Genomic DNA, 27735 nt, shown 5'->3' with positions numbered 1-27735 from the left:
TTCAGTCCCTTCCCTAAGAACAATCTGCAAGTTTTGACTGTGGTTTAGCATCCCATGCTCTGGTCAGTACAAACTCATCCCTTGTTAGAAAAGCAATTTCAAGTACATCTTCATGAGCAACATGGCAGCCACAGGACTGGATCTGGAGTCACGGAACCGAAATTTCAACTCTGCCTCTGATAATTACTGCCGGAATGACTGTGGGTAAACTTGCTAACTTTCCAGGCTTAGTGGATAGAGCCCTAGACCTAGAGACAGTGAGACTGGAGTCCAAATCGAGCCTCAGACTCTTATTAGACATGTGCCCCCAGGCAAGGCTCTTTTTCTCTATTTGTCTGTTTCTTCGACTGTAAAAAGGGCACGATAGGAACCCCTGCCTCCCAGGGGCGTTGTGAGGGTCAAGTGAGATAATAAGATGCCTGGACCACAGAAAGCATTATATACATGTTCGTTCCCTTGTCTTCCGCTTCCTTGGGCTTCAGTTTCCCTCTCTGGAACAGAAGAATCAGATGGCCTTTAAGGTTCATTCCAGCTCTAAATCTACGTTCCTGTGATGCTAAAGTAAAGGTTCTTAACCCTTGTGTTCTGGATTCTTCTGATGAAATCTATGGATCCTTTCTCTCAGAATGATACTTTAAAATGCATAAAATCATTACCAAGGAGATCAATTATACTGAATCACAGTGATCAAACTTTTTTTTTTTTAAAAAAAGCCAATTCACAGACCTCAGGTTAAGAAACAACTGTTGGGATCATTTTCTGATTCCTTTATTGACTATCAGCCCTGACCAGATGGAGCTAGGAGACTCAGCCCCTCTCCCACCCCACCCCCAGTTCTTGGCATCCCCACTTTTTCTTCTCCAGGTCTCAGACTGGATTTCCTAACATCCCTGAAGGAGAAAGGCCCTCCAACCAGGCAGGACTCTGCCATCATCTCAAGGGACTGTGCCTTCCCCTCCCCCCACCCCCAGAAAATAAGTCCTGGGCAGTCCCAGCTCCCTCTGGCCCTGGCCCCAACCAGCCAGTAATGGTTCAGGAAACAATGCCCTCCCCATTTTTTTCTTTTCTAAAGACTGAAGAGTTACAGGGCAGACCAAACATGAGAATCACAATGCCCCTTATTTCCTAGGAAACGGGGCCTTACGGTTTTCCTACCTTTGCCTAGATTCTCCCACATTTGGAGCTAGCCTATGACTCCGGATGCTATTTTTAGTATCCAGTCCTCACTGGAGAGAGAATGATTTGATCAAAATACTAAACTCATTATTCAGGCATTGGGAGGAAAGGGAGGTTGGGGGATGGATGTTAGGGGAAGAGGGGTGGCTGCAGAGAAGGGGGCAGGGAATGGAGAAAGGGATTTCAGAATTCCAGACAAAAACCAATTTGCCCCCCCCAAAAAAAAGCCCACCACTGACCAGGTGACCCCAGTGATTGGAGGTCTCTGATCCCAGCTGCCACTCTGCAGAACAAATGGCTAAGTGTCTTTAGAGGCTTTTGTTTATAAGCTTCCAGTTCTAGCCTAAGCAGGAGGAGCAAAAAACAATCTAGAAAACAGTTGTATTCACTGAGCAGCGAGAGCTCAGAGAAGAGGGGCTCTGGTCTTTCTGCCCCAACCAAGGGCAGTGCCCCTGTCAGGGGAAAATGGGGCCTTGGGGAAAATGATGCCCACAGCTGGCCACTAAAGGGGCAAGGGAATGGCTCCCGTGGGCTGTATGGGTTGGGCTGGAGGATCAGTCTCAGCAAGCTGTTTGGCACTGGGGAGTGTCTGCCACCCAGGCTCCCAGAGAGAAGAGGGGGCACAGGCTCAAGGTGGGGGTTCTTGTTTCTGCCATTTGTTGACTGGCTGATCTTATATAACTCAGCTCTCCAGACCTGAGAAAATGAGAAATCACAATCCCTGACCCCATCTGCTTCCCAGTGGGAAAAGGGAGGGTCCAGAACTTCAGAAGAACCAAGGCAGAATGGAGGAATGGAAATCATCATCATCATCATCATCATCGCTAGAATTTATGTTGTGTTTAAAGGTTTGTGAAGCATTTTACTTGTCATCTCTTTTGATATATCAGCCCTTAGAGGTGGATGCTATTATTAACCCCATTTTACAGATAAAGAAACTAAAACTGAGAGAGGAAAGGCAAGTTGTCACAGCTCATGTTTAAGACAGGATTCAAACTCGTCTTCCTGATTCCAAGAAAGACTAGATTGCTTCTCCTACTCACTAGATTTGGTATCAAAGTCCACGCATTCAAATTAGGGTTCTCCTAATTGACTAGCTGTACCTGTGTGACTTGTGGCAAATTCCCCCCTTGGGTTTCCAGATTCCTCATCTATAAAATAAAGGGACTGCATTAGATGCCATCTATGGTACCTTCAATTTCTAGACTGATGATCTTAAAATATTATATAGAGCAGATCCTGGGAACCCAAGCAAACAACCAACCCATCCAGCCAAGATGCTATAACTAAGAAAAGATACACAAGAATTCCAAATAAAAAAAAGACAGGTCCTGAAATATCAAGCATTGTGAGTTGCCCTTGTGGGTACCCTACAGGTGTGCCTCACTGCCATCAGATTCATAAGTTTGAACCTGTTCTTCCCATGGACATTGTGGGCATTTGTGGGAGAATAAACCCAAAATTTATGGAAGGAATGTTCTATAACTCCTATGCCATCTGAAGAAATGGTTTTGCAAAGAGCTAATTGAATCTAATGGCTGACTGTCCCACTAGATGGGACTCATGACCTATTGTAACCATAAGATTATAGGGTTATCCCTAGAACCCAATGTAGCAATGTATTTTGGGGGGGGGGGAAAAGAATGAATATTTATTGAGCATCCACTGTAGAACTGAACACTTTATAAAGATTAACCACAAATACAAGTATAGGATTATCGGTGAGAGGTGCAATTTATTTAGTAATTTTAGTCAGATCTGTAATTTCATAGATATGAGGAACTCTCCCCTCTACTAATGCATATAAACAATTGCTACATAATTTATTGTCTTAGAAAATTGCTCAGGACGCAGAGATGTTAAGTGATTTGTCCAGGGTCATATGGCCAAAATGCATCAGAAGCAAGCTTTGAACCTATACTCCCTGATCCTGAGACTGGTTTTTATCCACTTCACACACATATTACTGTCGCTGCTGCTGCTCATTCAATTCAGTTAGGTCTGACTCTTGGTGACCCCATTTGGAGTTTTCGTGGCAAAGATACTGGAGTGATTTGCCATTTCCTTCTCCAGATCATTTTATAAATGAGAAAACAGAGGCAAGCAGGGGTAAGTGACTTGCCCAGGATCACACAGCTGGTAAAATTCAGGTCTTCCAAACTTCAAGTCCAGTGCTCTATCCACTTCCCTATCCTACACACACAAATAGACTTACATATAAAGGTACTCCTTGACAAAGATGATTTATATGTGTATTATATAAATATGTATACGTACATATTTTTATGCATCTACAAGTAGATTCAAATTTACAAATTCATGACTTTTCAAAAGTTCATTGACAAGTCAGCTGTTCGTAATCAAGAAAGATTGTCCCACAGAATAATCAGTGTTAAAAATGGAATGGTATTTTATATCATAGTTTGAGTTTTTGTTTTTTGCTTCTTATTTATTTATATATTTTTTGGGTTACAAGCAAGAATTTAATTCTAAAGGGAAGCGTTGGGGGAAGGAGAGTGGTATAACCCAGAAATGACTAATGCTAAGCCAAAATACATGGATAAAATTTTACTTTTAAAATTAAAGAAAAATGAATGGAGCAGAAACGTGGCATGGAACTGGAAGAGTCCTCAGAGGGGATCTGGTTCAACTCTTCCATTTTCTTCTATTGAATTATCCAAGAAAGCAAGCGTAAATCTGATGCTAGAAGCCACCGGAGGCCAATGAGCATGAGTTTTCCGCTACACTCCTCGAGCATCGACAACAAAAGGTTACATGGAGTTCTTAAGGTTCCTGGATTGATGATAATGGTAATGGTGACTCAGAAATACCACATGTGCTCAACATTTCTACATAATGAATGGAATTCTGGATCTGGTTTCAAATCTAACCTCTGGCACATTCAGCATGAGGCCTTGGGCAAATCACTTAAACTCTCAGCCTCCAGCTACTTATTTGTAATATGGGGATAATAACACCTTTAGAATCTGCTTCACAGTGTTGTTGAGCTTGTAAAGACTTAAAAGATAGAGACAGGAACTGATCTGTGAGTTCATCAGTCTAGGAGATTTTCAAGTATGGTCTTAGAGAGTTGCCTAGAGCAGAATGGTCAAACACACAACCCAGGGACCACCTGCAGCCCATAATATGTTTGGCTGTGGCCTGAACTAGATTAAAATATAAATTAGATTAAATAAATAAAATAAATTAGATTAAAATATAATTGGAAATTATTGAACAAAATGAAAATACAATAAAAATAAAATTAATAAGTGATTTTCTAAGTCAATATGAAGCAAATAGGGTTCTTTATTTTTTGACTTAGTGTTTGCCACTTCTATTTGAATTTGATACCACTGGTCTCGAGCCCTATGATGAGAAGTTAATTTGTTAAGACCAGTGTCAGAGACTGGGGCTGGGTGTGGGAGCTGGAACCCAAATCTCTCAACTTCATGGCCAACTCTAATTATTAGAAAACATGGCTTCCCATAAGCAAACCTTAAAGTGTATTATTTTCCACCTATTATGATAACTAGTAGTTAGGCTCCTGTGGCATTATAGAAAAGCCCTTTTTGACCCAACATGTCCCTGAAAGGTGGCACCAAACTAATAGTTGTTTCCATCAGACTTCATCACCATTTGTCATTTCTATGGAAAAGTATATTCTGAATGGAAACTGGAAGACACAAAGACTACATTTCTTCCCATGTGGCAGAATTAGCTCCATTAACTAACATCAGTAACAGAGGACACGGATTCTATTGTGGGACAAGATAGGGCAGTCAGTCAACTGTCCTAGGCAATGCTATCACTCACTCTCTACACCTTAACAAAAGAAGACACTTTCTCTACATCTCTTTATATAAGAGAAGGTCCAGTAGCCACTGGGGTAGAATGGGAAAAACACTGGGCTGGGTGCTAGAAAACCTGGCCAGATCATTGACTTAATAGTCTTGGACTAGTCAAATAAGAATGTGATTCCTTGTCTGCAAAATGAGGGTATTAGACTAAGATGATCTGTCACTCAAGTTCCAACATGCTGGAAAATTCCAGGACTTGATTTCCCAATTTCTTTATACTTGCATAAGAGAAGGCACCTCTCTACATATCTCCAGTCTCCTAAGAGACTATCAATCCCTCCTCAAGTGTTCTATTAGGAAAAAGGAACTGCTGGTTCCTCTTGGAACAGTCTGGGAACTTTTTCTCTTGGGATTTCCATTCATATGAACAAGCCATTCATAAAATGAATATTTGAAAACTGGGAAAACCTCTGTCTCTTTATCTCTGGCATTGTTTAGTTGTCTTCTTCTGTCTCTTTCCCTCTTTCTTAACCTCTCTCCGACTTTCTCTCTCTGTCTCTCTCCTTCCCCTTTCCCTCTCTCTTTCTCTCCTTCTTTCCCATATTTTATATATTATTTATGTGTAATATTGCTTATCTCACTCAGTATCAGTTCATGCAGATCCTTCCAGGCTTCTCTGAATATTCTATTAGGGGAAAGGAACTGGTGGTTCCTCTTGGAAAAGTCTGGGAACTTTTTCTCTTAGGATTTCCATTCATATGGACAAGTCATTCATAAATTGAGTATTTGAAAACTGGGACATCCTCTGTCTCTTGATCTCTGGCATTGTTTAGCTGTCTTCTTCTGTCCTTTTCCCCTCTTTCTTAACCTCTCTCCAACTTTTTCTCTCTGTATCTCTCCTTCCCCTTTCCCTCTCTCTTTCTCTCCTTCCTTCTCTTTCCCCTTCTCTCTCTCTCCCTCCTCTCTCTCTCTCTCTCTCTCTCTCTCTCTCTCTCTCTCTCTCTCTCTCTCTCTCTCTCTCTCTCTCCATATTATATATATTGCACTATTGCCGAGAACAGCCTGGTCATCCTGCTACAGGGACTCCAAGGTCTTAGTGACCACAGCGGATCTGCAGGATGAGACTGTGGCCTGTGGCCGAGTGGACAGTGTAGATGCCTTCATGAACATTTGCCTGGCTGAGGTCACTTACACAGACTGGCAGGGCCAGCAGGTCCAGCTTGATGACCTCTTTGTGACTGGTCGCAGTGTCTGCTATGTTCACATTCCCGATGATGTAGATATCACTGCCACCATCGAGCAGCAGCTTCAGGCCATCCATCGGGTTCGGAACTTTGGCAGTGAGGGTAAGGGCTGGAGGGAATCTCCTACCAGGAAGTACAAGTGAAAGACATTCCCCTTTCACTCTGATTCCTTTGGAGTCCTTGGCATTATAGCCAAAGAGGGAGACTGCACTGCTTCTGACAGCCAGTTCTTCCCAATGAGGATGCAGACCACAAGGAGAAAGACTAGTTCATTCTGAAGCCACATTTACCTTTAATAAACCCAGAATTTGATCTGGGTACCCAAAATCTGATATGTCCTTGATCTTGGGTTAATTGAAGGCCATTCCCCATGCTTCCTGGCCACTGAGGCTTGGCTAACTGATCATTCAGCTTCATAGAGCTCCCAGTTCTGTATTAAAGAGTTCATTTCAGCCATATTTGATACTTCCTAAAATGCATTGATGATCTTTGTTGCTAAATGTGCCTGCCTAAGAGTATTTTGTGAACCCTTTCCACTCAGTTGTTTACTTCTAAAACCAAACTTGGATGCAAACACATGAGTCTTAGGTCTTCTAGACCCCCACTTGTCTATCCATGTTATGCAGAATTAAAGCACTTCAGTCCAGTCGGGAGAAAATATGTATATATAAACATACATAATATATATACAAATATATAATGAATGGTATATCTATGTATGTTCATATATACAAGCATGTATATTCATATATACGAGCATGCATATGCATGTAAACACACATAGAACAGACCTTGCTCTTGTAGCACAGAACAATTAGTAGATTTATTCATTGTCTTGTGATGATAATTCGATTCCATGTTAGTTTGCTTAAGCCAACTCGATCAAAGGTCTCATATATGAAAGCATTAGCTGAGCCTGGATTCCTATTATGAAATTCATCACTTGTGAAATCTTCACATAGTTTCATTAACTAATGACCCCTAATGGTCTATAATTATGGTGTAACCATTAGCAAAAGGAACAATTAGCTCGATGTGATTTTTTTAAAATATAAGTAGTGGATAAATCAGGGATTTGCTAATTGTTCTTCCTTGCTAAAGATATTAGCATGTTTCCATCATTCCTAAGATCATGGATTTAGTGCTTGAAGACACTTTAGAGGTTGCCTAGATCAAGCTCCTCCTTTTGAAGATGGGAAAACTGCAGTCCAGGTTTGGAGTTCAGCAGTTCCAAGATCACAGAGAAGGTAAATGACATCAGTGACTAAAGAGGTCAGTTTATGTAATGAATCTTTCCTTCAAATCATGGGACTTGGAAGTTCTTTAGGACTACCACCAAATTCATCTCTCAGTTACTCTTATTTATTTGCATTTTCTGGGACCTAATGGGAGAACTGCTACCATGATTTACCTTCCCTTAGACACCATCCCTTTGGGTCTTTCCTTGTTTCATCACATCATAAGATCACAGATACAGATCTGGGGGGAGGGGGTTTAAGAGGCAGAATAGGCACCCAGTAGTTATTCAGCCAAACCCTTCATCTTACATATGAGAAAACTGAGGACTAAGAAAACCAAGTGATTAATGCATTGTTGGTCGAGCTGTGAACTCATCCAACCCTTCTGGGGAGGGATCTGGAATTATAGCCAAAGGGCAATAAAAATGTGCATACCCTTGATCCAACAATGGTCTGTACCCTGAAGAGATCGTGAAAAAGGGTAAAAAACATCACTTGTACAAAAATATTTATAGCAGCCCTGTTTGTGGTGGCAAAGAATTGGAAATTGAGTGAATGGTCTTCAATTGGGAAACAGCTGAACAAATTGTGATATATATAGATATAGATATAGATATAGATATAGATATAGATATAGATATAGATGTAGATGTAGATGTAGATGTAGATGTAGATGTAGATGTAGATGTAGATGTAGATGTAGATGTAGATGTAGATGTAGATGTAGATGTAGATGTAGATGTAGATGTAGATGTAGATGTAGATGTAGATGTAGATGTAGATGTAGATGTAGATGTAGATGTAGATGTAGATGTAGATGTAGATGTAGATGTAGATATAGATGTAGATATAGATGTAGATATAGATATAGATATAGATATAGATATAGATATATGTTATGGAACATTATTATTCTTTTAGAAACCAGGAGGGATAAGAATTCAGAGAAGCCTGGAAGTATTTGCATGAACTGATGCTGAGCAAGATGAGCAGAACACTGTACACCCTAACAGAAACATGGGGGTGATGATCAACCTTAATAGACTTGCTCATTTCATCAGTGCAACAATCAGGAACAATTTGGGGGTATCTGCAATGGAAAATGTTCCATATTGGAGTTTGAACAAAGACCCTTAATTTTTTTTAAAAAAGTATCTTATAATGTAATTTTGCCATCTCTTATATTTTATTTTTTCCTTAAAGATATGATTTCTCTCTCAACACATTCAATGTTGATCAATGTATAGCATAGAAACAATGTAAAAACTATCAAAACTGCCTTCTGGGGGGTGGGGGGAGGGAAGCAACATGGGGGGATTGTAAAATTCAAAAAACAATAAAAAAAAAAGAAAACCAAGTGATTTGCAGATTACCACGCCAGTAATGACAGTGATAGTATTTGCACCCAGGTCTGCTGACTCTAAACCATTGGTCTTTTTTCCTGAATCATGATGCTTTTTCCACTTGTTCTGTTTCCTACATCTTCAGAATCCTAAAAATGACTATTAATCATATAACTAAGACACTATGATCATAGGCACTAATAAGAGATCAGTTGACATTCCAGATAACAATTGGGATCTAAAAATATCTAAGTTAAGACTTTGATAATCTAATGAGAAATGTTAAAAATTAGATTCTCATATTTTCAAAAAATGTTCCCAGTTATTAGATGGAGATAATAGAACTGATCTGCAAAGGATCTTAGCATTTTAGAATACTACAGGCTCAATGTGTGCCAGTAATGAGATGCACCAGCCTATGAGCAAGCCATGTTTATCTTACCTTACAATAAGAATAGTAACAAGAACGGAAGACATGATTGTCTCATATCTTGTCTTGGTAGGCCATTTCTGAAGCAGCACATTTTGTATTTTAGGGACAATGATAAGAAGCCAGAAAGCATCCAGAGAAGGGCAGCTAGTATGATGAAAGACATTGATCTCATGTCATGAGAGTATCCATCAAAAGAACCGGGTATGATTGTCCTTGAGAAGAGAAGACTTAGGAGGGGTATGATTGCTGTCTTCAAATAATCTAAGGGTGGTCATGTGAAAGAGGAAATTAATTTGATCCCAGAAATCAAAATGAGTCACTCCTTTGGAGAAGAGATCTGTCATGGTTAGAACTTCCCTATAATACCCAGTGACAACCAAATGCTCCTGCCCTGTGGCAGCCACACAAGCTCCAGACTATGGGTCCTGTTTCTGATCCAGTCCCTGTTTCTATCATCCAAGGAAGTAGCCCTGGCAGGTATTAGAGTCCCACCATTCTAAGCAGCCACATTTCCAGAAAACCCCCAAAACAAGTTCTCACCCCTATATTCCTTGGCACTAACAAGGGTTTGATCTACATGGAATCAATAGAAGACTATGCCTTAATACCTGCTACTGGCCACTACATCCTTTCCATCTGATTGACATCTGAACCCCAATCCCACCACCTGTTGGCTCTCACTATTATTATTCCTGAAGCAGGAACTATCCCACTTTTCTATTGTATTTCCAGAGCTTATTGCAGTCTGTTACACATAAGAATCACTTAATCAATGCATATTAGTGATGCTGAATGAAGTGATCAGAAACAGACTATTAGACACACCAACAGCATCACTGGGTGATGATCCACTATGATGGACTTGTTCACTTCAACAGCATCATAATCGAAGACAATTCTAAAAGACCTGTGATGGAAAACACCATCCAGCTGTGGAGTTGAATTGCAAACTAAAACTTCCCATATTCAATTTTTATAAGTAGTCTTACGTATATTGTCTTTTTTTTCCTCTCAATTGGTTTTTCTCGAGTTTGATTTTGATTCTTCTCTCACAACATAACTAACCTGGATCGATATTTAGCATGATTATACATGTAGAGCCTATGTTGGATTGGAGAGAGAAAAATGTAAAACTCCAAACCTTACAGAAAAAAATGATTGACAAATAATATAAAAGAAAATGCATGTCCATTCAAACAGTGAGTTAAATTTGCAAAGAGATTGATTTAAACTTCATATCAAGGAAGATTTCCTAACCATCATGAGATCAAGAAGATGGGGTCTCATATCCTACCCCAAACACTTATTAACTATTCAACCCTGGGCATGTCACTTAAAAATAGGCAAATCTCATTTTTCTCTTCTGTTCCAGGGATGTGATTTGGTGAAGACCAAAATGAGATGATGTATTTAAAATGCTTTGTCAACCTAAAGCACTATGTTAATGACAGCTATTTTTGTTATTATTACTATTATTATTACTAGTAATTAAATGCCTTTAGGATATTCTATTATCATGACTATTAGTAATTATAATAATAATAGATTAATTAACAATTCGAGTGGTCCAATACTACAGCAAGCTGCTTTGAGAGGAGTGAACTTGTCTTTAATAGATAGTTATCTTTAAGCAAAGACTCGATGACCCCTTGTTAGGGATGTTAGAACAGAATTTCCAGGCAGCTATTCCCCAGTCACCAATGGAGTTAAACAAGGATATGTCCTTGCTAACCTACATTTTAGCATGATATTTTCAGCTATCATTGAGGATGGACATGGCCTCAAGGTCAGCTACCACACTGATGGCAAATTCTTTAACTTGAAAAGGCTACAAGCCAAGACTAAAGTGGAGGAAGTATTGGTACATAACCTTATATTTGCAGATGACTGTGCCCTCAGTGCATCTTCTGAAGCTGAGATGCAATAAAGTATGGATCCATTCTCTGCTGCTTGTGCTCATTTTGGTCTAACAATTAACACCAAGAAAACCCAGGTGCTCCATCAGCCAGCATCACATCATCCATTTGTGGAACCACTGATTCCAGAAAATGGAGAAGTTTTGAGGACTGTGGACAAGTTCAGTTACTTTGGCAGTGTCCTTTCCAGGGAAGTACACATTGGCAAGGAGATTGACACTCTCCTTGCCAGAGCTAGCTCACTATTTGGGAGGCTGCAAAATAAAGTATGGGAGAAAAAAAAGGTATTAGACTGACTACCAAACTGAAAGACTACAGAATCGTTGTGCTGACCTCATTGCTATTTGCCTGTGAAACCTGGACAATCTACCAGCGCCATGTCAAGAAACTGAATTGCTTCCATTTAAATTGTCTTAGGAAAGAAAAATCCCATTCAAAGTAACCTCAGACAATATATAAGCTACCTGGGAGTCTCTTTGCCAAGACAGACTCAGAAACTTTTTGAAAACAATTATAAAATATTTCTCACACAAATTAAATGAGATTTAAATAACTGGGCAAATATCAACTGCTCATGGACAGGTAGAGCTAATATAATAAAAATGACAATTCTACCAAAACTAAACTACCTGTTTAGTGCCCTACCAATCAAAATTCCAAAAAATTACTTTAAAGACTTAGAAAAAATTGTAAGCAAATTCATATGGAGAAATAAAAAGTCAAGAATTTCCAGGAACTTAATGAAAAAAAAGTGCAAAAGAAGGGGGCTTAGCCCTACCTGATCTAAAATTATATTATAAAGCATCAGTCATCAAAACTGTTTGGTATTGTCTAAGAAATAGAGTGGTGGACCAGTGGAATAGACTAGGTGCAAAAGCAGGAGATGATTATAGGAATCTGCTGTTTGGTAAACCCAAAGAGTCCAGCTATTGGGATAAAAACTCTCTTTGATAAAAACTGCTGGGAAAATTGGAAGTTAGTATGGAAGAAACTTAGATTAGACCAACACCTCACACCCTTTACCTAGATAAGATCCAAATGGTTACAGGACTTAGACATAAAAAACAATACTATAAGCAAATTAGAAGATCAAGGACTAGTTTACCTGTCAGATCTATGGAAAGGGGAGCAGTTTATGACTAAGGAAGAGTTGGAGAACATCACCAAAAAACCAACTAGATGATTTTGATTACATTAAATTAAAAAGCTTTTGCACAGATAAAACCACTGTAACCAAGATCAAAAGAAATGTAGTAAATTGGGAAATAATCTTTACAACTAATGATTCTGACAAAGGACTCATTTCTAAAATATACAGAGAACTGAGTCATATTTTTAAAACAAAAAGCCATTCCCCAATTGACAAATGGTCAAAGGATATGCAAAGGAAATTTACAGATGAGGAGATCAAAGCAATCCATAGCCATATGAAAAAATCCTCTAAATCATTAATTATTAGAGAAATGCAAATTAAAACTTCTCTGAGGTACCACCTCACACCTTTCAGACCGGCCAATATGACCAGAAAGGATAATGATCATTGCTGGAAGGGTTGTGGGAAATCGGGGACACTATTATACTGTTGGTGGAGCTGTGAACTCATCCAACCCTTCTGGAGAGCTATTTGGAACTATGCCCAAAGGGCAACAAAAATGTGCATACCCTTTGACCCAGCAATACCACTACTGGGTCTATACCCTGAAGAGATCATGGAAAAAGGGTAAAAACATCACTTGTACAAAAATATTTATAGCAGCCTTGTTTGTGGTGGCAAAGAATTGGAAATCAAGTAAATGTCCTTCAACTGAGGAATGGCTTAGCAAACTGGTATATGTATGTCATGGAACACTATTGTTCTATTAGAAACCAGGAGGGACAGGATTTCAGGGAAGCCTGGAGGGATTTGCATGAACTGATGCTGAGTGAGATGAGAAGAACCAGAAAAACACTGTATACCCTAAGAGCAACATGGGGGTGATGTTCAACCCTGAAGGCCTCATTCATTCCATCAGTGCAACAATCGGGAACAATTTTGGGTTGTCTGAAATGGAGAGTACCATCTGTATCCAGATAAGGAGCTGTGGAGTTTGAACGAAGTTCAAGGACTATTCCCTTTAATTTAGAAAAACCCCCCAGATATCTTATTGTCTGATCTTGTTACCTCTTAGACTTCTTGTTTCTTCCTTAAGGATATGATTTCTCTCTCATCACACCTAATTTGGATCAATGTACAACATGGAAGCAAAGTAAAGACTGACAGATTGCTTTCAGTGGGGGTGGGGGGTGGGGGGAGAAAAGTAAGATTGGGGGAAAATTGTAAAACTCAAATAATATCTTTAATAAAAATTTAAAAATGAAAAATAAAAAATAAAATTTACAGCAAACAAAAAATAAATTATCTTAGGAAGATTCTGAAGATCACCTGGCAGGAGATCTCAGATACTGAGGTCCTTTCTTGAGCTCACCTATCTAGCATTCCAAAATTACTATGGAAAATGCAACTGTGATGGGCTGTACATGTTATTAGGCTACCAGACTTACACTTGTCCAAAATACTATTTTATGGAGAACCCCCACAGGGCAAGGGCTCACAAGGGGGTCAGCAGAAGTGATACTGAGACACACCAAAGGTCTCATTGAAGAACTTTAGAATTGATTGCATAGCATGGGAGACCCTGGCACAGGACCAGCCAATATGGTGTGCCCTCATCCATGAGGCAAGGCAGAATTGCTCAAAGGAAACATGATTCTCTAAGTTTAGAATACCCACCCCAGGTGCTCACATGGACTATTTGTGCCCAACCTGTAGTAGAGCATTGTGAGCTCATATGGGTCTCAGACACAGTGATATCATTTTGATTTTTTTCAATAATGAAGGACAAGAATGAACCATTGATGGAGTCTGTAATGAATTGGGTGGTGGGAGTGGGGGAGGACAGCTCTTCAACTTTCATTTTTAGACTGTTTGCCCAGGACTAGAAAGGGCCTCAAAGGTCAGAGGGATGGCCAACCCTATTATCGAGTAGATGAGGAAACTGAGGTCTTGCTAGTGATTTACCTAGAATCAATCGGCTAGATATTGTCTGGGATAGAGTTTGAACTCAAATCAACTGGGAAACATATCATGTGCTCTCCTTATATCACAAGGTTATAAATATCAAATGAAATCGCATAGATAAAGTATTTTACAAATCTTAAATCCCTAGAGAACATTGCTATTAGTGTTCTAATTAATTGCTGTGCTGTTTTATACTCAGGTCCCATGTTTTGTTTCATATCCTCAAAAGTCTCCTCTGCTCCACCCAACCCCCCACCTTTTCTTACAAAATTACATTGCTTTCCTTCTCTATGATAATATCTTTCCCCATGTTCCTTTCAGCTACCAAATTACTGGACCAAACCAGCAATTCAACAACTGAGACTCCCCTGGGGCACCATCCTGCGCAGTGCATGGGGAGGGTCTCTTGGGGCTTGTAGAAGTCACTCACTCATGTTGGCTCCCCTGGAAACAGCTCCAGGACATAAGAGGAACACTTAGGGAAGATAAGTATCTCCCCTGCTTGGCTCAGGACAGTCAGGATTGTTCAGGCTGTGGTCATAATGTCTCAGTGGGAGCCATTAGCCTCAAGGCAGATGTGTTTATGGTGTCCATCAGCCAGGTACCTGGTGCAGAAAACAAGCAGCGGGTTCTAGACAGGCCTGGCTCAGGATTCAGAGTTCATCTATATCCTTGGTGTAGCAAAGAGACCCCAGTCTGCTCTACTATGGACGCAACACTTTCTGAGAACAAAGGTCTTTTCATTTGGGTTTATTTCCACCTTATAATTTACCTAAAAGCTTGTATGTTTAATATGAGGCAGACAGGTGGATGTATTAATCAACAAAGCTCCACTAGAAGGTCATTGGCCAAACAGAAATATTTGAGGGATAGAGGGAGAGTTACCTAGGGGTAAGACCTCAGAACACAGCCCTGTACACCCACAGAAAGTTCCTGGGCTACACATGACTCTATCACCTCCAGGATAGATATAAAATTCTTTGATTGACATTCAAAACTTTTCATAACCTGGCCCCTCCTCTAATCTTTCCAGTCTGCTTATACATTCCACCACCACCATAATCTGCCATTTTGAGGAATCTGGTGGTACTATGAATAGAGCATTGGCTAGGGGAGTCAGAAAGACCTGAGATAGTCACTTCATCTCTATTTGCCTCACTTTCCTCAACTGTAAAATGGTGATGATAATAAGGGTTGTGGTGAGGACCACACATAGTACAAGTTATTTAGATGCGGATTCCTCCCTATGTCCTCCCCTGGGGACATTAGGCTCCTTGCTAGTCCTTGAACAAAACATTAACCTTCTAGAACCCCTACCAGCATTTTCACCACCCGTCTTTCCATGTTCTTCCTCCTCATCTCCACCTCTAGCGTCCAAGTCTTCCTTCAGGTCTCAGCTAAAATCCCACCTGCAACAGGAAGCCTTTCCCTATCTCAGCTAATACTGGCCCCTTCCTTCTGAGATTAAATTCCTTTTATCCTGTCCATGGTTTATGTGTTTGTACATCCTCATGAATGGGTTTTCTCCTCCATTAGACAGTGAGTTCCTTGAGAACAAGACCTGTCTTCTTTTGCCTTTCTTAGCACATAGTAGGTTCTTAATAAATGTTTACTGATGACTGATATCATTGTGATGGCCACTTTAGGGCAGCAGGGCAGGGGCCCCCCTATGCCCACAAAGAAAGGTGAGTTCAGAGTAGAGCAGAAGGAAGAGAGATTGGTACATTAATGTAAAAGGATTTCTCCCCAGTACCAGGTATTGAATGGCACTGGAAATGCAAGAATAAAACCAGTACCTGTCCTTGAGGGGTTTACATTCAATTGAAGAAAACAACATGCCCATAGATAAATCATGAAGTATATGTGGGTGGGAGAGAATCAATTGAATAAATCAATCAAACTACACACAACACACACACACACACACACACACACACACACACACACACACACACACACACACACCATCTTAAGTCCAGAACTCACCAAGCATCAATACATCTCTATAGTTCAATGGGTACCTCCCTAGATGCACCAGTTCAGATTCACTGTGAGATTTGGTCACACCCTCTTGGGTGTGCCCATGAGCTAATTGGAATCTGAGATTCCGGTGAGAGGTGAGCCAAAAGAGAGTATTCCAGCCAAAGCCCTGAGGAGGAGCTCCTGGGGGTGGGGGTGGGGTGAGGGGAATTAGTAGGAGCTTGCCTCACTCTCTTCTGCGCCTCTATTCTTTGGAGGAGGACCCTGTGAACTTCAAAAGGCTCCAAGCATTTTGGACCTTTTGCCTTCCCATCATCAGTATCCCCCCAGCATCCCAGAATAACTGGCAGGGGTGGGTGCATCTGGAGCCAAAACTGAACTGGATGAGATTCAAAGTTCCACAGAGCTGAGGAAGGGGTGGGGAACTAGGCTTTATCTAAGAGGAACATCTTTACAGACTCAAGCCAAAGGACTTCTAGGAGCCATGAATGGATCCTTTGCCACATAAGCTCATTAAATTCCAATTTACTTTCCCTTCAACTTTGTATGTACATTTGGAAAAGTGTGTTGCTGAGTTTTGAGGTGAAATTTTCATCCCAACTCTATTGACTCCACCACTATATCAAACACTATTTTAAAAAACTAAGTTGATTTAATGGTCATCATCAAGCATTTATTAAGCTCCTACCGTTTACCAGGCACCTATCATTTACTAAGAATGCAAAAGATAGTCCCTGGTCAAAGAAGGCTGAAACCTATTGGGTGAGGCAATAGGCAAACAACTAGGTACAAATAAAAATGGAGATAGTTGAAAGAGGGAAGGTAGGGGCAGCTAGGTGGCTCAGTGGATAGAGCACTGGCCCTGGAGTCAGGAGTACCTGAGTTCAAATCTGGTCTCAGACACTTAATAATTACCTAGCTGTGTGGCCTTGGGCAAGCCACTTCACCCCATTTGCCTTGCAAAAACCTAAAAAAAAAAAAAAAAAGAGGGAAGGCATCAACCTTAAGGTGGTTTGGGAAAGGCTTCTTGTGGGTGGTGGGATTTTAGCTAGGAATTAAAGGAAACCATTAAATAAACATCTCAACCCCCTGGAAGACCCCTGGAGCACAGAGGGTCTTGTCTTACACACTGAGGACTGATGTCATCAGAGATAGTGAAAGTTGTTTCAGTCTACCTATGCCATCCATAAAGAGTAAACACAAAATAATGTCAGGGCAAGGGCGAAGAATTACTAGCTGGTGAAGCCAGCTTCCTGAATTGTACTTTGAAGGAAGTAATAAGATGAGGGTGTATGGGTGTTCAAGGAAGATTAGCACCTCTGGTATAAGGGCTTGATGAGCCCTTTACTAGGTTGCTTATTCACCTTTGGTTTCCATCTGGCATTCAACTCTCACCTGTGACTCCAAGAAACTGTAGCCTGTGCAGTGGCTACACCCAGGTAAACCATCCAAACAGACAGGCAGGTCAACCCATGTTGAAGGTAATTAACAGGCTACAGACCCATAGTCCTATTAGTGAGTTAGGGGAGTATCTACCCCAAGCCTGTGAAAACTTGCCCTGGTAGAATAGGCAGATGAGGGCAATTTATACCAATGACCTTGAAGGGAGTTGAAGCAGGCTGTGTGATACACTTAGAGATTAAACATTGAAGACACCAAAATCATGCCAGGCCACTGCCAGTTGTTCTGACTTTTGTCTTGCCACTGGACTTTGACAGACTTTGAGTAGCTCTTCCTCACATACAGGAGTCGTTATCAACCTATGCCAAAACAAAGGACAAACAACAAGGTAAAACTAAGACTCTGCTAGACATGAGCAATGACCTCCAAAAGACATAGAATGGACTAACCTAGTTCTCAAAAAAGAAACGGATGCAATATGCACTTCCAATGTTAATGTGTGTTCATATTTTCTCCATAACTTCCTTCAGCTGAGACAACCAACAGAACAAGAAGCAAGTCCTGATTTTGTAATGTTTGACAATTTCTGGGCTTTAAATGTTCACACTAAAATTTAAATAATAGGTTCTCAAGAAATGGTAATCGCTGGCTCCAACAAACCTCTGATTGAAGCTAATAAGGTGAAATGAAATAGAGATTAACATAAAAGCTTGCTTGGGGGTCCAAAAAAAACCAATTTCACAAGGATGGGATGGATAAAGCATGCCAAGCCAACAGTTCATGGGAAAAAGCTCTGGGACTATGAGGGCAATGAAAATTCAAAGTCGTCAACAGCTGGATGGAGCAGGTAAAGAAAGTAGAGTCACCCCAGGTTAGACAAGGAAGTCATAGTCCTATAGTCATCAGTGTCCTGATGAGACCACATCTAGAATATTCTCTTCCTTTCTGGCTGCTCCATTTTAAAAGATCATAAAGAAATTAATAGTGGAAGAAGAGTAGTGCAAGTTGGGGTGGCTAGGTGGCACAGTGGATAGAGCACCGGCCCTGGAGTCAGGAGTCCCTGAGTTCAAATCCAGCCTCAGACACTTAATAATTACCTAGCTGTGTGGCCTTGGGCAAGCCACTTAACCCCATTGCCTTGCCAAAAAAAAAAAAAATAGTAGTGTAAGTAGATGAGGAGGGAACTGAAAACTACATCACTCTAAAGCACTGGTTAAAGAATCTGGGGCTCTTTAGCCTGCAGAAGAAAATATTTAAGGAATGAATGGAAAGCATTTATTCATTCTATTTCAATTCAATTCAGTAAACATTTATTTATTAAGGGTTTACTAAATTTCAGGCACTGTGCTAAGTGTTGGGGAAACAAATTAAAAAGACAGTTGTTGTCCTCAAGGGGCTGACAATCTAATGGAGGAAGAAAATATTCAAAAGGAAACTCAAAAGTCGTGGGGCATCACCAGGGGCAACTGAGGGTGCTAAGGTAGTGAGGACTAAAAATTGATTCAATCTGCATGTGATGACATTTCAGGTGATCATCTTATCCTGGGGAGAAACCATGATGATCTATAAATTGAAATCAGAGTCAATGATAGAAAATGAAGTTCATGAGGAGTTTACATTCTAATGGAAGGAGATAACATATATAGAGAAGTTGGTATTGGAAAGGTGGAATGACAAGAACCTGGTGAAATGACAATACAGATGGCCAAAGAAGTTGGGTGGTAAACCCTGAACCAGACAAGATTAGGTGTGATCTCACCAATCAGAGCCCAAGGTCCCAAGGACAGAAGTCTGAGTGAGAGAAGGAGACCAAAACATAGGTGACTCACACATAGTCATCGAGTAAAGTGATAGAAGAGAATGTCACCTATTCACCACTCAGTTCTCTTCTCTTCTCTCTCTCTCTCTCTCTCTCTCTCTCTCTCTCTCTCTCTCTCTCTCTCTCTCTCCCTCCCTCCCTCCCTTCCTCCCTCCCTCCATTCAACTTGATGAGATTGCAGTAGGTAAGTAACTTTTAGGACTTTTTCATCTGTTTACAGAGTTTGGCCATACCTTAGTCGATTTTAAGTTTTTCTCCCCATCCTACCCCACATTCCTGTTTGTTAAAACTGAAGTCCAGAAATTTGCAGTGAAAGTCAATGGTTCTCATTAACCAAGGAACCAACAATTAAGAATACTGGACTCCACACCTTCCTTATTCCACATTTCCAAGACACACTACCACAGTGTATATGTAATCATTTTGCTCCTGGGCAACTGGTACTACATTACCACCTGACCCTAAGCAACACATTTAGCCCCTCACACATCAAGGGACTCTTCCTGAGTGATAAGTCCTTGAGGTCACCATTTGCTCCTGAATCTGGTGGTGAATAAAGTCTGAAGCATTAATTTATCATAAGAATTTTGGGGCTCTGAGGTCCTGTTTTGACACAACCAATAAAATTACTTGATTTACTGTACCAATAAGTGAAGACAGAGAGGGAAATAGAATCAGAGACAAAGAGACAGTAACAGAGAGAGGAGACACAGAGAAAAAATAAACAAAGACAGAGAAAAAGAGTGAGAGTGAAAGAAGAGACAAAAATACTTAGATATAAGAAGGAGACAAAGGAGAGCCATATAGACAGAAGAGAAATCCAGTAGAGTTTAGAGCACATGAATGAACAAGGGTCCATGTGCACAGGATCTTTCTTGGGAACCTATAAAAGCAGCCTTGGAGAAGAAGGCTCGTAGTTCCCTAAGACCTTACTCATTGATTTCAGGAAGGGGAAAATCAATGGTACCACAGAGATCATGTGTTCTCTGGAGTGGATGCAGTCTCATGATTTTTTGGACTGGAATGAACTGGATTGGGGTCAACCCAACCTCTTAAATGGAGGAGAAGGAAATTCCTGGACAATGCTAAGTTCTGGAGAATACTGGAACCAGTTTCTAGAATGAGAAGGGGGAATTCTTGAACAAGCACCACCATCTTCAAGAAAAGTGTATAACATCAGAACGAATCTGTGGGACCTCGTTACTACTCAATGGAACACAAATCTGAATTTGGACTCTACCACTACTGTGAGTGATTCAGACAGTTCAGGTCCAATGTAAAAGGGGGAATGGATGCATTTCTTGCATCCTTATCGTTTCTCTTTTAAGGAGACCAAGACAGCAAGGTAGAATAATAAGGCTGGAAGTTTAGGGTGAAGTCAACAGACCATTGGGTGTTTCATCTCTAGCAATCTAAAATTCATTTTCCTTCTAGAAGGAGTCCAAGCCCTCAAGATAATACTGTAAAGAGAGAGGTTCAGGTCCCTGAGTTGAAAGTGATTCTCACTGGAAACAGGATGAGAGGTTTACCATCTATGGGTATTCTATGCTATTTTGCATTTTCAGTGTGACTTGGGGGATGAAATAAAAACTAAGCTGTGGCTGCTTCCTGGAATGCTCACTTCCTCTCCCCTTGCTTCCTTCCTTCTCTGGTTTCCTCCAAGGCACACCTCAACTCCCTAACTGGTCTGCAGGAGGCCCTTCCTGATCCCCTCTTGCCTTCCCTTCCCCTTGCACTTGTATGAACCCAGTTGTTTGTATGTTGTCTCCCCAATTAAGAAATGAACTCTTTAAGGGCAGCAACTCTATTTTCACTTTTCTTTGTGACTCCAGCCCTTAGCACAGTACTTAGGATATGGTAGGTTTTTAGTAAAAGCTTGATGAGGATAATATCGATGAAACTTACGTTACCTTGGATGCTTTTTGTGGCAGCAGGGGGCCCTTTTACCCACTTCTTTGGAAATCTAGTCATGATTGGAGGTTCCCAATGGACTATGTGGGAAAGGGGAGAAAATCAATCATGGAGACGTGATTTTGGAGACGCCCTAAAGCTTAGCCTGGCTTGGGTTAATCCCAAGTCATAAGATGGTGGGCTGTGGGTTACGTAGATCTAGCCCCAATTAAAACTGAAAGGATGCCTGAGTCTTTCTACAATCAACTTGCTTAGAAGAGTTCCCCTTCCTCCTTTGGGCCTAAGTCAGAAACAGATTTAGTCCATCAATGCCAACCAGTGTCTAAGCATGCCCCGTTCTCTGCCTCCTGCCTCCTGAAGCTGCCTCTTTCATCACTGACCCCAGAAGGCCCCAGTGCTCTCAGAGGCTGAGGAACCAAACTACCAACAGACAAGTCTCTGGGAAGCACTGCCTGTCTCCCCCAGCAGCGCTGCTCTGACCCTTTTCCACACTGGCTGGGAGCTGCAGGCCAAAGACGTGAAGAGAGGACCCATCTCAAGGGAGAAATTCGAGGATGTTAAACCCACCGTCTGAATCAGAGGAGCTGCAACAGAAAACCCCTCCACAGATGAGAGAACTGGAGATTCCAGTCCAGAGAGAGGAGGGGTTCAGTCAGAGCTCTGGCCTAGACTGGGGGAAGGGCAGAAGGTTGGCTGCAGCAAACTCACAGCTTCTTTTTTTCACAATTTTTCCCCTTACACTTTAAAACTTGATGCTTATAGAAAAGAAGAGCCAAGAAATGCAAGGGCAAATCCCATGTTCCTCTCGCTCAGAACAATGGGTTAAATGAAAAGAGCATTGGGGAGTAGCTAGGTGGTAGAGTGGATAGAGCGCTGGCCCTGGAGTCAGGAGGATCTGAATTCAAATCCATCCTCAGACATTGAAAAACTGTCTATCTGTATGACCTTGGGCAAGTTACTTTTAACCCCATTGCCTTAAATTAATAAAATTAAAAACAAAAAAGAGCATTGACTTTAGCATTAGAGGACCTGAGTTCAAATCCTAGCTCTTATCATTTACTGATGTTGGGCAACTCACTTGGCCTCTGGGCCTCAGATTCCTGATCTGTAACCTGAAGGAGGTAGACTAGTTAACCTTTAAAATTTATTCCAGCTTCAGGGGCAGCTAGGTGGCACAGTGGATAGAGCACTGGCCCAGGAATCAGGAAGACCTGAGTTCAAATCTGACTTCAGACAGTTAATAATGACCTAGCTGTGTGGCCTTGGGCAAGTCACTTAACCTCATTTGCCTTGCAAAAACCTAAAAAAAAATTAATTCCAGCTTCAAGTCCTTGACCTGTACTTTTTCAAGATGCTGCATGTATGTGTTCCTGTCTATGCAGATAATTACCACATTTATTACACATACATACATATTTAAGAGTGGCCTTTGGGAGACAATATCCATTCTTATTTATCCCCAAAGAAATAAACACATTTCAAGCCAAGGAGAAAGGAAACCTTTTTCTGATGAATATTGGTGATATCTGCTTCTATATAGATAGAGCACCAACCCTGGATGGAGTCAAAAGGATCTGAGTTCAAATCTGACCTCAGACACTTGACATCTATTAGTTGTTTGAGCTTGAGAAAGTCATTTAACCCTGATTGTCTCACATCTAAAGTCATCTCCTGTCATCTTAATCCATATCTGGCCACTGGACCCAGATGACTCCAGAGAAGAAAGTGAGGCTGGTGATGTAGCACAGTCCCACCGTCCCCTGCCCCCTCAAATCCAATTCACATGCACTTCATAGCATTACCTCTCTGACATCATGGTCTTCTTTGAGAATGAAGGACAATCGTCATTATCATCATCATCATCATCTGGCGATAATATTCTACTAATAAATCACTTAGGTAGAACTCTACTTCCTCAACACTAGGACTATCAGAATATTCTACCAAAATCATCTTACATTTTTACACACTTTCTCTCTTTAGCTAGACAACCACCTCCAGTCCTTCCTCAAGTCATGAAAAATCATTCAGACATCCCTAGTCACCTAGAACCCCTTTCACTCATGTCAACACATTGACATGCTACCTTCAGAGAATCATAGATTTAGAACTGGAAGGGGTCTTAGACGTTATCTAGTCAAAGTTCATTTTTTTCAGATGAGGAAACGGAGGCTCAAGGAGGTCAGTAACTTAAACCCAGGTTCTCAAATAATCCTGCCTGTGGGACTTACTCTTTGAGTGACCTTGGAATGTCATTTAAACTCCACCATCAATAGCCCAAGGGGATTGGGCTAGATATTCCTATGCGGCCTCTTCCCATTCTAGAGTTATGACCCTAGGAGGCTGAGGTCCTCAGCATCCTAATTTGGTAAAAGAAGGGGAGAAAAACTTTCAAATGACCTTCTCTTTTATTTTTAGAATTCAGTGGCATTTGGAGAGGGGGCTGAAGCCAATGAACTATCTACATTGACTGAGATCTACAACACATGGGAGCACCATGTTCCCTTGGTAAACCTCAGAAGACTAATCTTGAATTGATGACCCATCAAAAGGTAAGTCCCCAGAAGGTGGGGATTGATTTTATTTTTCTTTCCTTCTCCAAAGCTCAGACTTATGCCCAACAGGAATGAACAATAAGCATTTTGATCCATCCATTGCTTTCTAAAAGCTTGTTGGATGTATGGGTTAGTTGATTTCAGGGAGTGAGGACAGAAGGTGGCCTCAGCATGAAAGTAGAAGGTCCTGGACATCCAGGTCATGGGAACAATAGGCCAGAAAGAGGGAAGGGTCCAATCCCTGAAAGAAAAGAGGAAGAATGAAGATATTTGCCTGCTCCCCCATTTGTCAGGAGTTGGTTTTATTTACTCTTGTTTATAGGTGCTTCTTTGTAGGCTGAACTCCAAATTCTCCTTTTTTGGCAGAGATCTTGCATTGCCTTCCAGTGTATTTTACAAAAGATGACCTGCCACAAACAAAAGTGTGAAACTAAATATGCCCATGGGGTAGGTGCCACTCAGAGAAGAAATATCTTTGCTGAGGGTGCTAAAATACCAGGAACCTCAGAAGGAATTGGTTGTCCTGAAAAGGGAGAGTCACAATCTCAGAAGGTAGGAAAAAAATCTCAGAAGCCACCTCCTCAAACTTTCTCATTTTAAGATGGGAAACTGAGTCCCAAATTTAAGAAATTTGTCTAATAGACTAGAAATAGTTAGTACTAAAGGTAGACTTCTAATCCAGATCCTGTAATTTCCCAACCAAGATTCTTTCCTGGGTAACATATTTCAGCACAAAGTCTGCACAATATTTTTCTCACAAACCCATCAGACAAAAGGTGCAGTTATTATAAGCCCATTTTATTAATTAAGACACTGAGGATGAGGTTCTGTGGCATTGTCCCGTGGTTCTACAGCTAGTAAATCCCAGAGCCATGAGACCGAGGCCAATGCAATTTTACAGATGAGGAAAATGAGACTCCTGAGAACCTGCCCTTGGGGTGACCTCTAGATTAGGATCCAGATCACTTCTGAATCCCAGGTCTCAAATCTCCTTCCACTTACTTTTCAACAGAGGAACCAAAATACTACCTCCCTCTCCCCAATTTTTCCAAGTCTGGGATGCTCTCCCTCCTCATATCTGCCTCTAGGCTAAAGTCCCATGTTCCCCAAGAGTTCCCAGATCCCCTTAGTCTTTTCCCCCATAGTCAGTATGTAGTACATAGTTGTTTGAATGGTAGAACCCCCCCCCCTTTTGAATGGGGCCTCCTCGAAGGCAGGGACTGTGGGTCTTGCCTTTCTTTCGTTCTTAGCTTAATGGTGACTATGATTCTCCCCTTTGACCAGGCAGATCCCCTCAGTTTAGGATAAAGAAAGAGTTAAGTCTTCCAGTGCCCCCCCACCCTTCACATCCCTGCCAAGAGACCTCAGGACCCAGATTCTGAGCCCCTGGCTTGCTTGGTACCCTAAAGGCAGCAGCCCAGCTGCTGGGAAGATAAGGCCCAGGGAGGTCTGGGGAACAATGGCCGGCTCTCCTGCCAGGGTTGGGGCGGGGATGAGCCTGGACACCACTCAGGTTCGGACTCCAGCTCTGGGCTTTTCCCAAGCCTGGCCAAGAACCTGAGGCTTAGCAGCCTCTGAAAAGGTGATCCCAAGAAGCCTGCCAGAGCTGGGGGAGGAGCTGCAGGCCCTCCCCCACCCAAATCCTTCCTTCCTTCCCCTGGGGCTGCAAGCTGTAACCAGGGACTGAGTCCTAGTGAGAAAGGGGGGGGGTGAGGGGGGTTGCCAGTGGAGCTAGCTTGACAGGATTGGGGGGAAGATCCCTGGGCACCAACCTGAACAGGTGGCAAAACCTGTGCTTTCAACCCCTCTATCCCTCACTGGCTTCTGCAAAAAAAGCCCATGCTTGCTTTCTTTTTTAAAAAAATGTTTATTTAAATAAGGCAATGGGGTTAAGTGACTTGTCCAAGGTCGTGCAGGTCATTATTAGTGTCTGCGGTCGAATTTGAACTCAGGTCCTCCTGACTGCAGGGCTCTATCCAAAGCCTGTGCTTTCAACTCCTCAGTTGTGCTCTGCAAAAAGCCTACACTTTCAACCCCTCGGTAGCAGACTGTGCTCTGTGAGCCAGACGTGGGATAGGAGTGGAGTAGCCCATTCTAATAGTGCCCTTGGGACCTTCCAGGGAGATTATGTGATTAAGCGTGGTAGCCCTTGGATCTCCCAAAGCTCTTCCTTGCCTTCTTTCCTACCTACCTCAAAGTCTGAACACCCAGACCATTCCCCTTGGCAAATAATGGTCTCCCTCTCTGTGGACTTCAGGGTCCTCTTTCAATCTGCCTAAAAGCAAACTGTCCCAAATGTTGAAAATACAAAGGCAAAAGCCAGTAAACTATTATTAAATTCCTATTGTGCATATGCTACTGTGTTGGGGGTTACCAAAAAAAGGACAAAAGCAACCACCACCAACATCAACAATATCCAAAGAACACATTCTCATTTGTGGAATGAGGAGCTCAGGCCCTTTCAACTCTAAATCTGTGATCTTATGACCTCCCTGGGTCTTCTTCAAATGAGATAGGGGTTCCTTATCTTTTTGTGTGCTGGCTGGGAGGATCCCTTCTCCAAATGGTTTTTAAATAATTAAAAGAAGTGCTCAATTTCAATTAGAGATTACTGAAAATTTCAGAGTGGATTTTTTCCCATTCAAGTTCAAGGACCCCCTGAGGACCCCAGGACTAAATAATAACTAAGGACATGTAGTGCTTTAAGATTTGCCAAGTGCTTTGCATTCATTATCCGATGTGATTCTAGACTCTGTGGAAGAAAATGGAAGCAGTGGTTGAGTGACTTGTCTAGGATCAAGCAACTTTGGATTTTCCTGTCTTGAACCACTAGGCTACTAAAGTGACAGCTAAGGTCCCTTCCAGTTTTAAATGGATGATTCTAGAATCCTCCCAACTGGCTAAAATGACACTTTTCCTGAGGATTTCCTCAGATTCCCAAACTTTCAACTAGACATACCAGTCCCATGGAATCATTCCCTCTGGGCCCTGGTCTTTGCAGATTTACTGTCTCCAGAGGGATTCCTAGGTTAATGTGTTACCCCTCTGGGGAGAGATATTTACATTTTTATAGGGGCCTCCTGGGGAAACCATCGCTTAACTGAGGTTGAACATTTCAGGCTCTGGTGACTGGCTGGTAGGGAATACGTTTGGAGACTGGGGAAACCAATTTTCTTATGACATTCAGAAGCAGTAAAATGGCATGCTTAGGAAGCCATTATTTTCTTCAAGTATAGGCCTCCTTGTTTCCCCCCCTTCATTCTCCATCTCACCCCCTCCCAGCATCCCTTCTGCCACAACTGTCTGCCTCTTGGTCTATGATGGAGTTGAATTCTCCACTGAGTCACTGAAAAGTGAAACTGGGTAGAGGCAAGAAAAAGTGGTCAGGGTCACTATGTCTGCCTGGGACCTAACTCTCCTGGCATCAGACCAAATGATAGAATAAACTAAGGATGTACAAATTTGTCATGTCTCTCTCCTGGCATATTTTCCCAACTGGCATTCTTTCTCTTACTGTTGCTCCCTCTATCCCTTCCCACCCAAGTTTCAGAAATAAATGCAAGATTTTCTTTTCTTCTGGCAGAAGGCCAGCAAGAACAGTCCTGAACCATATGAAGCCAATAAAGTCACCGAAGTGGTGTAAACCCGGTTAAATTAAAATCCAATAATAGCCTTGAGGTAGAGAGGAGCTCCCACACTGCCACAGGCTGCCTTGGCCCACCCCTTTCTTTGGGACAATCTAAGAAGAAATTTTCTAAAAAACAAAAAATTAATGGTGTGACCAAGATTGTAGAAGGCATGATCAAAGCCTCCAAAAAGCCTTTCTCTCTTCTAGTAGGAGGAATTTGTTTGCAAACATTT

At 41.6% G+C, this 27735-nt stretch overlaps 1 pseudogene; it reads left to right on the top strand.

The window, feature by feature from the left end:
* Window positions 1-121: 121 nt before the first annotated feature.
* LOC141496567 (U7 snRNA-associated Sm-like protein LSm10) lies at window positions 122-6363 on the top strand (annotated as a pseudogene).
* Window positions 6364-27735: the final 21372 nt, after the last annotated feature.

The sequence above is a fragment of the Macrotis lagotis genome, chromosome 8 (genome assembly GCF_037893015.1).
Source record: "Macrotis lagotis isolate mMagLag1 chromosome 8, bilby.v1.9.chrom.fasta, whole genome shotgun sequence".
NCBI lineage: Eukaryota > Metazoa > Chordata > Mammalia > Peramelemorphia > Peramelidae > Macrotis > Macrotis lagotis.
The sequence above is the reverse complement of the archived record's forward strand: the minus strand, read 5'-3'. Positions and strand labels throughout refer to the sequence as shown.